Genomic DNA, 12,180 nt, shown 5'->3' with positions numbered 1-12,180 from the left:
TCTCATGATCCGGATCCGCCGTCACTACCTGCCCCAAGTAGGTGTATTCCCTTACGACTTCCAGTGCCTCGCTGCCTATTGTAAATTGCTGTTCTCTTTCGAGGCTGTTAAACATTACTTTAGTTTTCTGCATATTAATTTTTAGACGCACTCTTCTGCTTTGCCTCTCCAGGTCAGTGAGCATGCATTACAGTTGGTCCCCTGAGTTACTAAGCAAGGCGATATCATCAGAAAATCGCAAGTTACTAAGGTACTCTCCATTAACTTTTATCCCCAATTCTTCCCAATCCAGGTCTCTGAATACCTCCTGTAAACATGCTGTGAATAGCATTGGAGAGATCGTATCTCCCTGCCTGACGCCTTTCTTTATTGGGATTTTGTTGCTTGCTTTATGGAGTACTACGGTGGCTGTGCAGCAGCTATAGATATCTTTAAGTATTTTTACATATGGCTCGTCTACACCCTGATTCCGTAATGCCTCCATGACTGCTGAGGTTTCGACAGAATCAAACGCTTTCTCGTAATGAATGAAAGCTATATATAAGGGTTGGTTATATTCCGCACATTTCTCTATCACCTGATTGATAGTGTGAATATGATCTATTGTTGAGTAGCCTTTACGGAATCCTGCCTGGTCCTTTGCTTGACAGAAGTCTAAGGTGTTCCTGATTCTATTTGCGATTACCTTAGTAAATAGTTTGTAGGCAACGGACAGTAAGCTGATCGGTCTATAATTTTTCAAGTCTTTGGCGTCTCCTTTCTTATGAATTAGGATTATGTTAGCGTTCTTCCAAGATTCCGGTACGCTCAAGGTCATGAGGCATTGCGTACACAGGGTGGCCAGTTTCTCTAGAGCAATCTGTCCACCATCCTTCAACAAATCTGCCGTTACCTGATCCTCCCCAGCTGCCTTCCCCCTTTGCATATCTCCCAAGGCTTTCTTTACTTCTTCCGGCGTTACCTTTGGGATTTCGAATTCCTCTAGACTATTTTCCCTTCCATTACCGTCGTGGGTGCCACTGGTACTGTATAAATCTCTATAGAACTCCTCAGCCACTTGAACTATCTCATCCATATTAGTAATGATATTGCCGGCTTTGTCTCTTAATGCATACATCTTATTCTTGCCGATTCCTAGTTTCTTCTTCACTGTTCTTAGGCTTCCTCCGTTCCTGAGAGCATGTTCAATTCTATCCATATTATACTTCCTTATGTCAGCTGTCTTACGCTTGTTGATTAACTTCGAAAGTTCTGCCAGTTCTATTCTAGCTGTAGGGTTAGAGGCTTTCAAACATTGGCGTTTCTTGATCAGATCTTTCGTCTCCTGCGATAGTTTGCTGGTATCCTGCCTAATGGAGTTACCGCCGACTTCCATTGCACACTCCTTAATGATGCCCACAAGATTGTCATCATTAAGGAGTGTGCAATGGAAGTACATGAAATACACGAATACATGAAGTACATGAAATACAATGGAAATACATGACGGGAACTGTACCGAAAATTATGGCGAAGATCCTTGAAGCACACGTGCAACAATATCACACGATCACCTGGCATCCTACACACGCGAGGCTAAAGGGGAACGTGAGGGCAGACGGTATAGCTCGTGGAATTAGTATCCGCGCGCCGATCGAGAGCCATGAATAACCTCCAATCACGCCGCGCGACATACTGGAGGTACAAAGAAAGAAATTCAGCCCGCCACACTCCGAACTCGAACTAGGGCCCTAGGACAGGCTAGGGACTGGCGCTTACTACAAACCAACACGTACTCGAATCTATTAATCTTCAATAAAATCCACCAAACGGAATATCCTGACACATGTCCATAGTGTTGGGAGTGGCCGTATCTCGCCCACATAACGTGGACGTGTAGACTAACGCCAGCCGAAATCAACTCAGCCTTATAGGTACAAACCCATTTGAAAGGCAGTGGGAGGTCTGGCTTGCGAGCAAGGATCGGGAGAGCCAAGTTGCTCTGCTCGACGACGCGCCACGACCCACACAGGCCCGTGGAGGCCTGAACTAAGTTCCCGTTCTTGCCATTTCGCCACAAACTAAAGTTTCTACTACTACTACATTCGACATAGTTGCACGAAAGAAAGAAATCGTCTGCACTACAGCATCGAATAACAGCGCTCGTCAGAACGAAATAGATACGATGTTATCATCATGCGCTGCATAGGAGCCAGCTGACAGAGAGCCACGTGGCAAGGACTTGAGTGTACTCGTAATTGACTCGTTCGTGAATGAAAAGCGCAGCTACCACACGCGCAACGATTTGCATGCAGAACGACGTGCCCGGCGATGAACACACAGATGATGAGAGACGTCGAGACGGAGTCTGGTGACAGGCTTTCAGAATATTAAGGCAGACGGCCTTTCGTGGCTCATGAGTTTCCGGGCGCAGTCCGTGGTGGACGCAGGAAGGCGGTGATCACCGGCGAGGGGAGCAAGGAGAGGATGCGCCATGCCAGTGGGCGAGTGGGAGAGCGCGGGACATGCGCGTGGGGGTGCGCGCACATTGGCGACAAACCTTGCAGCCATATGGCCGTGATCGCATCCCATGCTCGCGGTCACGGCGGCAACTGTTCGCACAACAGTTCAGACAACAGCAACAGAGGCAGTCATAGATAGGCTTTCGCCTATAGCAGTTTAGCCAAGCAAAGTGCCCATAGATTTTCACAAGGAGGCGCTCATTGTGTCACATAACTATGCGATGCTCTGTACCCCGCCTGGTTCCCACTAGAAAAAAAAAAAGGGATATAGAAGAACACAAATGCTCTTCACTTCAAACCATGGGTCAACCTTGGAGCACTCTGGCTGATGGCGAAAGATGTAGACTTCCTGCCCTACGTTTTGCAACTCGGTGCCGCCCCTCAGGTGCGTACTCTATTTCTGCGTTTTACCATAAATTGTAGACAACAACCGCCGTACAAACGCGTCATCCATTAGAAAACCGTTCCAAGATAAAATCCCAAGCTCTGAGCGGTGAGAATCATCCCATTATTCATCCCGTCTTCTCGTTTTTTTTTTTTTTTTGCACTGTCTCTTCTATTTCCTTGTTTTCCGTTGTTAATGTTGTTGCTTCTTTTTTTAACCTCAGTATGACGAAGCTCCCGCTATTGTCCGTTTCCTGGAATTCCTCTCTTACCATTTTACAAAAACCAAGCGATAAATGCTCTGGCACATCATTCTGCTTGAATATATATAGAATCGTGGAGTAAGGAAGTCACTTGCGACGTCAAGAGAGAAAGGAACAGAGGCAGTGGAAAAAATCAGCAGACTTAAGCGATTCCTCCGGGGCTCTCAACTCATTTCCTGCTACAGCAGTATAGGCTCTCACAGCGGGCACTGCTATCTTTTCAAGAGCAGCTACTACTTTACGATGCACGCAGCGTCGTTTTTGTCCGTTATAGTACTGCCTGCAGTGGCTTCTAGAACACACACACACACACACACACACACACACACACACACATCATTTTCCGAGTCTGAGACGCGCAAAACACCGCACTAAAGCCCCTCCATACACGTTTCCGCCGACCAGGAAGGGCTTTACTCCGCACCAATTACCAAGCGCCCAAAATGCGCCATAGCGCAGTGGTTAGCCCGTCCAACTGCATATTGCTGCGGGGACGTCAGTTAGAATCCCAGTGCCGGTCACCTCCTCATCCCCACGGCAAGGGGATGTGTAGGTGGCCTGTTGATGACCACAGCCGTAGGCGTGACTAACAATAGAGCACTTTTTTGCGTGCGTTTGCTTTTCCGACACGAGGTCCCCGTCTGACACACGCCTGTCCACGCACGTTCACCATTTGTCGTTTTTCTCGCATTATACGTATTTGTGTGCGTGTGTGTGCTTTTTTTTGCTTTCGTATTTTACGACACGTTGACTTCGACCGACTACGCATCTACGACCCTTGCCTATTTTTCTTCTCGGAAATAATAACGAAGGGGCAAAGCCATGCATGCAAAAGTTAGCCCGCGCGCACAAACACACACACGCTTGCGCACAGACATACTGCCACGCGTCAGTCTTATTTCAAAGCGAAGCTTTCTAGGCGAAGCTTTCTAGGCGCATCCTGCTAACTTTGGCTACCGCTGCTGCGTGGTGCTGCTGCCCCGTACAAAGCAAATAAAAGAGATAAATGCCTGCCGAGAAGGTAGGACCGAACCTGTATTCACGAACATGAGCCCAGTCATCTAGCCATAAGGCCACAACCACCTCATGCACACTTCTCACGCGCCAACGACAAGTAGCTTTCAGTTTATTGCCACGTGCGTCGAGTCGCGCAGCACACGCGCACTACAGAGCACGTTGGCACAAAAGCAAATGCGCGCGCGCCAGTTTCCATTTGGTCGCAGACTCCGGAATGAAACGAGCGAATAGTAAACCTTATTAACCACTGCTTTCCGCGCCGTACTTATCTCCGCCCGCGCACCTCTCCTCGGCAATCTTCCCAGGACAAACATAGTTTTCGTGAGGTCACTCCGTCGACATTTCTCCCAGTGCAAATTCGCACGAACTGCTGTTTGCATTCCAACATAGCTTGTGAACGCTATAGTACACAAACAGTGTATGACAAAGCTACGACCTGTGCGGTACATAAACATTACGTAGGATGACAATGACTTGTACGCATGGCATTTAGTTTTATAGCATTTAAAAGCCGCTTAACGAAAGGCAGGCTTCACATAGATTCCAACGTGTGCGTTAAATCTGCGCAGCTCTTGGGCGTCCATTCCTGCGGCGAGCGACGACGTCGTTCCTCAGCGTCCTCGTAACCGAGCGAACGAACACAGTGAAGGATCAAAGCGCGAATGCGGAGCGCGGATGAAAGACGGCGATAGCGAAAAGAGCGCGAGGAGGAAAGCGAAGGAGGAAGGTGCAGCGGAACCATCAGGCGGAAAGCGGAGGAGGAGGGTATGGCGAAAGCGTGAGAAGCGTAGCGTAGTGCCGCGCAAGATGGGCTCTGTGGCGGCGACGATGGCTACGAGATGGCGCCAGAGTGACCCGCGTGCCGTCTGTATGGAAACAAAGCGGTGCATGAGCGGAGGTCAGTCTACGGCTGCTGCTGTGAATCGCGCCCACGCGTCGCCCTCGCGATCTCCCACTTAGCGAAGCAGTCGCGCCCCACTTCGCTCCTTTTACAACGTGCCGCACAAGCCAGATTGTCCGATCCAGCCAATATAGCACAAAATGAAAATACGTAAACAGCTGCGCTCTAATTTCGCATTAGGGAGTACCGTAATCGTCGGTGAATGTTGTTATAATTTATATTATTACATTATTATCATTTCTTAAGTTATTTAATTAATAATTTCTTTATTTTCGTGTACAAGGGTAGATTTAATGTGTTACTTCCATTCAAGGATGACATGCGCGTAGACACACAGCACGTTTCGCAAATAATGGCGGTTCCCCCGTTAACACGTCGGTGCCGCTAAGCTCGTGACTTTGTCGGTGGAGCCCGTTTCTCAGAATAAAATAGATTACGGCACTAGTGATGCAGTGGTTGCTTTCCTGTCATTTATTTTTATATTGCTACCGGTGGCAGTCAGCTTTTAGCGGAAGACTGCCTGATAGAGCTGCTTTGCTAAAATATCGCCGCCTTGAAAGCACCTCAAATAAAAGCAGGACGAAACAACGTGAAAGCACAGAGTACTTTAGTTTCATTCTCAGTTTTAGGCTACCCTTCCTGCTTCAAAACAACGAACGCAGTTTTCAATCAGGCACCGCCGACTACTTGACTTTTCGTCTAGCCCAACCATCGTAGTTCCCCCTACGTGTTACTTTGTTTCCTTATTTTCATATTTCGTACTATTTTTATGGACTTCTTATTTCAAATCGGATTGCGCTTAAGACCGAACCAGTCTAAAACGCAATCCGATTACCCTGTCTTTGAATCCTATCAAAATTCGCCAACTCAGCGAGACCGAGCAGACAAGTGCGTTCTGCTGTTGGTACTGACACGGCGCACTTACGCCAAGCCACGCTACGTGAGGGAAAAGCTCGAAATTGAAAAAACACAGCGACTTCTTAATGCTGAGGGCTCCAGAAAAAGTACTGAATCCCTGGCGAGCTCGCTCCTCACTCCAGGCACGTTGCTTTTTTCTTGCAATCGTTTTGCTGAAAAGTTCTCAGGAATCGGTATATATAAAGCATCGGCGACAGGATAGATTAAATTGTATTCAACGGACACCGGAAAAACGAATCGAGCTGAAGCAAAACTCACCGATAAACAGCACTACTGGTCGAACTTCGGCTGTCTTCAAGCGCTTGACAAGCTTTTTCTGAAAGTGCCGAAGCGCCTTCCTTGTTTACTTCCGGCAAACACACATAAATCGAAAAAGCGGACGACTGATGAACAGCTATAGCGTACGTAGTGGCCACAGCGGTCACCTGAACTCTACATCTTGTACTCACGCGAGCGTTTATATGTGCTGCAGCTGTTTGTTGGTGCGCCTTAGAAGCGCTCCACTATCGAAAGCGGGCGGTTTGTCATCGCAGACATATGTCAGACGACCAGACAACGTGTAAAGAACGCTGTAAGCATAACGAAAAAAAAAACGCTAGCTGCAGGACCACAGGAAAGCAAAACAACACAGGCGCAGAATATCAACGGGTTATTTATTCATAGGAAGAACATACCACACATATCCCAAAAGTTCCTGCTTTGAATCAACAAATAAGCTTAGAGAGGGTGCAGCGGCATCGGTCTCTCACTCGCTCCACTAGAAAAGACTTGGATGAGCCGGACAAGGTAGAATTTTATGCGTACACTTTTCGAGCAACCCATCTTTAGACTGACGAAACGGACATCGACTAACAGACAGAACAAAGCATCATTAAATTTCTTGTGGAATTGGGCAAGACAGGTGTAGCGAGATTCATCAAATGTCGCAAAATACCAAGGCATGGGTTGCCCTAAAGGAAACAAAACGGCGTTCAACTGAATCCAACGTTTTCGAGAAGGCCGTGAATGCCCCATGCAAGATCAGAACGCCCTTCCACCTCGTGCGAAGACGATAACGTTCAGCAGACGCACTTAAAACTCCTTAAGTGTGGGAATGCGAAAGCTTGTACCGTTTGTAGAAATCGGAACGCCTTAAACGCCCTCATGTTATACACGCATGACTTAGCGCCACCTGGGTGTTATGAGCGTCCACTTCGGAATGGGGCGGTGGGTTGCGCCACCAAGTTCTTGTTATTTTATTGCCTACTGTCCTACCTATGTTTAAAAAGAAAAAAAAAGAAAAAAAACACGATGAATTACCATTGCCAAAGTTTCTGGGCCCCTATTGTGAACACTATTTTTGTACGCCTTCGTTGTTTGTCGTTTCCCGACTTTTCTTCCACCAATCTTCCTATCGCCTCTTACTAACCTCTATTGCGCGCATGTTTACTTCTCCATTGCTCTCGCTGAACCCAAGGGTTTCCAGGAGGTCAGTGATTCCTAAATCGACCGCTGGGCTGATATGTTCAGATTCTAATAAAGCAAGCTGCATCGTTTCCCTAGCTTTACCGCAGCAAGCACATGCTTCTTCTTCCTTCTTATATCTCGCTTTATAAGCGCGTGTTCTAAGGCATCCTGATCTCGCTTCGAAAAGTCATGAGCTTCCCTTTGAGTTACCATAAATTGTTTCTTTTCTGATTTCGTTTTTAAGTAGTTACTCATGGCAGGTTTTTTTTTTCGTTGCCGCCACCCATGAGATTATCTCAGCCTCTCTGACTTTCCGCTTGACGTTCTTTGTTGCATTGTTGCTCACCACACAGGGCGCATACTTGCTGGTGAGCTTCCTAGTTATTTTCCTTTACTGTGAATCAATGTTTTCCTGTACAGATGCCTGAACACTCTCCCAGCCCATTTACTTTCTTCCATATTCCTCAGTCGTTCTTCATAATCAATTTTACTGCGAGCTTCCCACACTTCAGAACCAGTCCAGCCCATATCACCCTGCACCGCTTCATTTGTAGTCTTCCCGTGAGCGTCCAATGCGAGGCGTCCCATTGACCTTTGGTTCTCATCGAGTCTGTACCCTTGATTTAAAGCGAACAACCGCCTTTCCACATGTAAGTCCTGGAACCATTACACCTTCCCACGTGCACCGGAGCACCTCGTACCTATCGCATCCCCATAGCGCTCTGTGTTTCATCGTTCTTTCGCGAATCTCCGTTCGTTGTCTCCGGACATACGGATGCACCTACCGCCTGGGTTACCACGACGTGAACAGACCATGCTGTACCATCTGTGGCTAGGCGTTGCGTTTACGAGCTCGTGTGCTTCCTTCATTAGAATGGCCAACAGGCCCACGTGCGACACATGCAACAGCGATGAGAAGCTTGCACATATTATCTGTGTCTGCCCACGATATAGTGCCCAGAGACATGTGATGTGCAGAGTACTGGACCAGTTGGACAATCGCCCATTATCAGAACTCAAAGCTTTAGGTCAGTGCTCCCAAAGAACATCCGCGATGATGGCCTTACTCGCGTTGCTAAGGTTCCACCGGTCTACGGGGCTTCACGATAGACTTTAAGAATGACCGCCCCCTACAGTTCTACAGTGTACGTGGTTTGTTCGTGTTTGCCTCTCTCTCTTTTTATCCCCCTTAACACTTCCTCCCTTGCAGGGTAGCCAACCGGAACTACCTCTGGTTAACCTCCCTGCCTTTCTATGCATCCATTCTCTCTCTCTCTCCCTCTCTATCTCTATCTATCTATCTATCTATCTATCTATCTATCTATCTATCTATCTATCTATCTATCTATCTATCTATCTATCTATCTATCTGTCTGTCTATCTATCTATCTATCTATCTATCTATCTATCTATCTATCTATCTCTCGCTCTCTCTCTCTCTCTCTCTCTCTCTCTCTCTCTCCCTCTGCTTACGTTCGCAGTGTGCATGCAGTTCAAGAACCACATCCGTATTGGATATCTTTATGGAACGCTTGAATTCCATTGCCTGAACTTTGACTGCGTGTGATCAAAAGTTATCTTAATTCCTTGTAGTGCTTTTTTTTCCTAGTTCGCAATTTACACCCATGCAATAATGAAACAAACGCAGCGCGATGGCGCAGTGCTTAGTCCGCCCACATCCCAAGAGCACATTGCACAAAAGGCGTGAGTTCGAATACCGGCGGCGGGCAAAGTTTTGCTTTACTTCGCCGCATAGTGAAGATGTAGCTGAAGCTGAGCTATGTGCAAATGCTTGACGACGACCTGGTGAATGCTATACGAAAGCCGTCGGCGTAACGGAAAGGACGGACACAGCCGACCCCGTTCTCATTTCTTGACAGCGTCGTAGCAGTAAAATGTTATGCAAGTTTCAAACAAAATGTCTTGCGCCTTGGCTATGAGCGTGCCGAACGTGCACTAGTATACTTCACCCATAAATCATACTTCATTTCGAATAAACAGGCCTTAACCACTCATCACGGATCTCGCAGCATACCCGGTGCAAAAGTGTGGTCCGGTGCGATATACACGATGTAGAGACTTCTCTTCCAATTTCTTCTAGTGTTCCGCGTTGAGCTCTTTTCGCCGTATACATCTGCCCACGTTCACATCCACTTTCCTCTCTTTGTAGGCTCTCCGTGTGCTTTTGATGCTCCTTATTATAGTGCACCTAACTTCGTTACACACTTCGCCGGCACAGTCACGTCGCGGCAATATAGTAGTGTTGCCAAGAAAAAAACAAAACAAGGCCTTACGCGTCTTTTCATTTTACCCTAACTTGGGCCTACGAAACCACTTTGAGCGCAGGCACGTAATATGATTTTTGTGCAACGACCAAGCAGTACGGAAGGACATCAAAATGGATTTCGAAATCGCAGGAACAAGACACGGCGGCTTTTCAAAAGAAAATGGAGTGGGGAGAGAGGGAGATGGGGAAGTGGCGGCAATGAATTTGTAACTTGTGTCTCACAAACACTAGGGGACAGCACCAAGCTGCTGCGATACATTGAATTGTAATTAATTAAACTCTAAGGTAATACTTGTGAAACATATCGAAAGCGTCAACTCAAAACAATAGCGTTCTCATGAAACTTAAGGAATAGTGGTTCTGCTGTACCGTTATATGGCATTTGGAATGCTTACACTAGGCTGCCTGACCTTTGGCAATAAGCGAAAAAAGGAATAATCTATTGCACTTCCTTTATACGGACTCATCTATGAACCGCCCTCTTCAGGACAATTTCTCCTTGTAGATGCGTGACTACTTCTGCAAGCGTCCACCTAGTGGACTGTTGATTTCGGCTGAGGCTGAAGTGCTGGTTGGCTAGGCTGGGCGACGAGCGAGTAGGAGGCAGGCGCCCCCAGCCAGTCTCCTTCTTGCTGGTACAGGTCCAGTCTCAGCGGCGGCCTAAATGACGGTCCACTATTGATGGATAGATGTTATGAGCGTCCCCTTTGGAACGGGACGGTGGGTTGCGCCACCAAGCTCTTGCTATTATACTGCCTAATGTCCTCCTAGGATAAAAAAGAGCTTGGGTATCTGAAACGTTCCCTACGTCAGTCGACAGAAGAAATAAAGTTACTGGCATATAAAACATTTATTAGGCCGATTCTTGGATATGCTTCCGTCTTATGGGACCCATTTACTGAATTAAATATAAGTAAACTCGACAGTGTCCAAAGAAAATCAATAAGATTCGTCTTTAATTCATACAGCTGGCACACATCTCCGACTCAGCTGCTAGAAAAAGCTAATTTAGCAACACTTCAACTAAGACGCCATCGTGATAGGTTGAAACATATGTATTTAATATATCATGATAATTTGCGTGTCAATAAGGAATTGTACTTTCAACAGGTGACTCGTCGTTTCACGCGAGGAAATCACTCGAAAAAGGTTAAAGAATTCGCCTGCAGAACCGATTGCTTCAGTAATTCATTTTTTCCTCGAACTATTCGAGAATGGAACCGTCTCAGTGCACACATTGTCGAGAAACCCATCATGCAGTCATTCTTAAGTGCTTTATAATTCCATCAGCCTTCAATTTTCAGCAACACTTATCATCTCTCGACATATGCTATGGTTCTCCCGCAAAATGCTTCGATAAGCGATGAATTACAGCAGTTTGTCATATCGAGTGACGCGCATGCGCAGCTTGAATGGTCCATGTTCTGATTTATTCTTTCCTTGTCAAGCACTCTGTCAATATATCATTGTACAATTTTTATATCTGTAGCACGGGTTTGTATGCAAGCGACGTGCAAACTATTGGTCTTTCTCTGCTTTTCAGTGCGTAGTGCGAGCCTTGTGTAATGTGTTCTTGTCTTCTTATTTTTTATCATTTTTTCATATGTACTGTCCACTCCTGCCTACGGCCTTCTCTGAAGGCTGGCAGTATTTCTCAAATAAATAAAATAAACCGCACGCTGAATTCCCATAAACAAATTTTCTGACCCCCTATTGTTAACTTTGTTTCTGTACGTCACCGTTTTTTTTTTGTCATTTTAGACACTTCTCCTGTCCCTAGTACCGACGTTCTGCAAGTCTTCATTTTTTTATTAGAATGACTGCCGCATTAAAGAGGCTAGAAATATAACATAAACTGCAAAGCAGGGGGAAAGTGGGCTAAGAATGCGAATCGCATTATTAAGATATAGTAGACATAGCGGTGCGTCGGCTTCATTATATGCAGAAAAGTTTGACTCGTCGTGAAAACAGGTATTCCGGTTCGACTGCAACGTGTTTGGCCACAAGAATACTGCGCGCGGAAGTTGGTGCGTTCTTAAGGCCATTATTTCGAAGTTTCGAAACTTTATTTCGAACTTCGAAACTTTATTTCGAAACATTATTTCGAACTTTTCGAAGTTCCGCATAAATGCGGAACTTCGAAAAAGTTACTCTACATCTGCGCGTAAACTGCGCATACATCGTTTATTTATTTATTTATTTATTTATTTATTTATTTATTTATTTATTTATTTATTTATTTATTTATTTTGTAACGTAGCGTACAAGGTCCCTGCATAGGTCAATGAGCAAGGGGGGCATAGAACAAAGTACGCACATAAAACTGGCAAACTCGCGACAATATCAATGTCGAAAAAACGACACCAGCCAGGTTCACAGCCTAAAAATTGCAGAAACATATTATCGACATGCAGCCGTGTATTAGAACAACAAAACAACTCAATAAGTTAGTAAACAAATGTA

The 12,180-nt window shown here is 46.0% G+C and overlaps 1 protein-coding gene across 8 annotated transcripts in view; it reads right to left on the bottom strand.

Annotated features, from left to right (window-relative positions):
- Positions 1-12,180, bottom strand: part of LOC135911998 (glycosyltransferase 25 family member-like) — an 873,389-nt gene that overhangs the window by 763,612 nt on the left and 97,597 nt on the right. The gene's annotated exons all lie outside the window — the stretch shown is intronic.

This window comes from Dermacentor albipictus, chromosome 1, assembly GCF_038994185.2.
Source record: "Dermacentor albipictus isolate Rhodes 1998 colony chromosome 1, USDA_Dalb.pri_finalv2, whole genome shotgun sequence".
In the NCBI taxonomy this organism is placed as follows: domain Eukaryota; kingdom Metazoa; phylum Arthropoda; class Arachnida; order Ixodida; family Ixodidae; genus Dermacentor; species Dermacentor albipictus.
The sequence above is the reverse complement of the archived record's forward strand: the minus strand, read 5'-3'. Positions and strand labels throughout refer to the sequence as shown.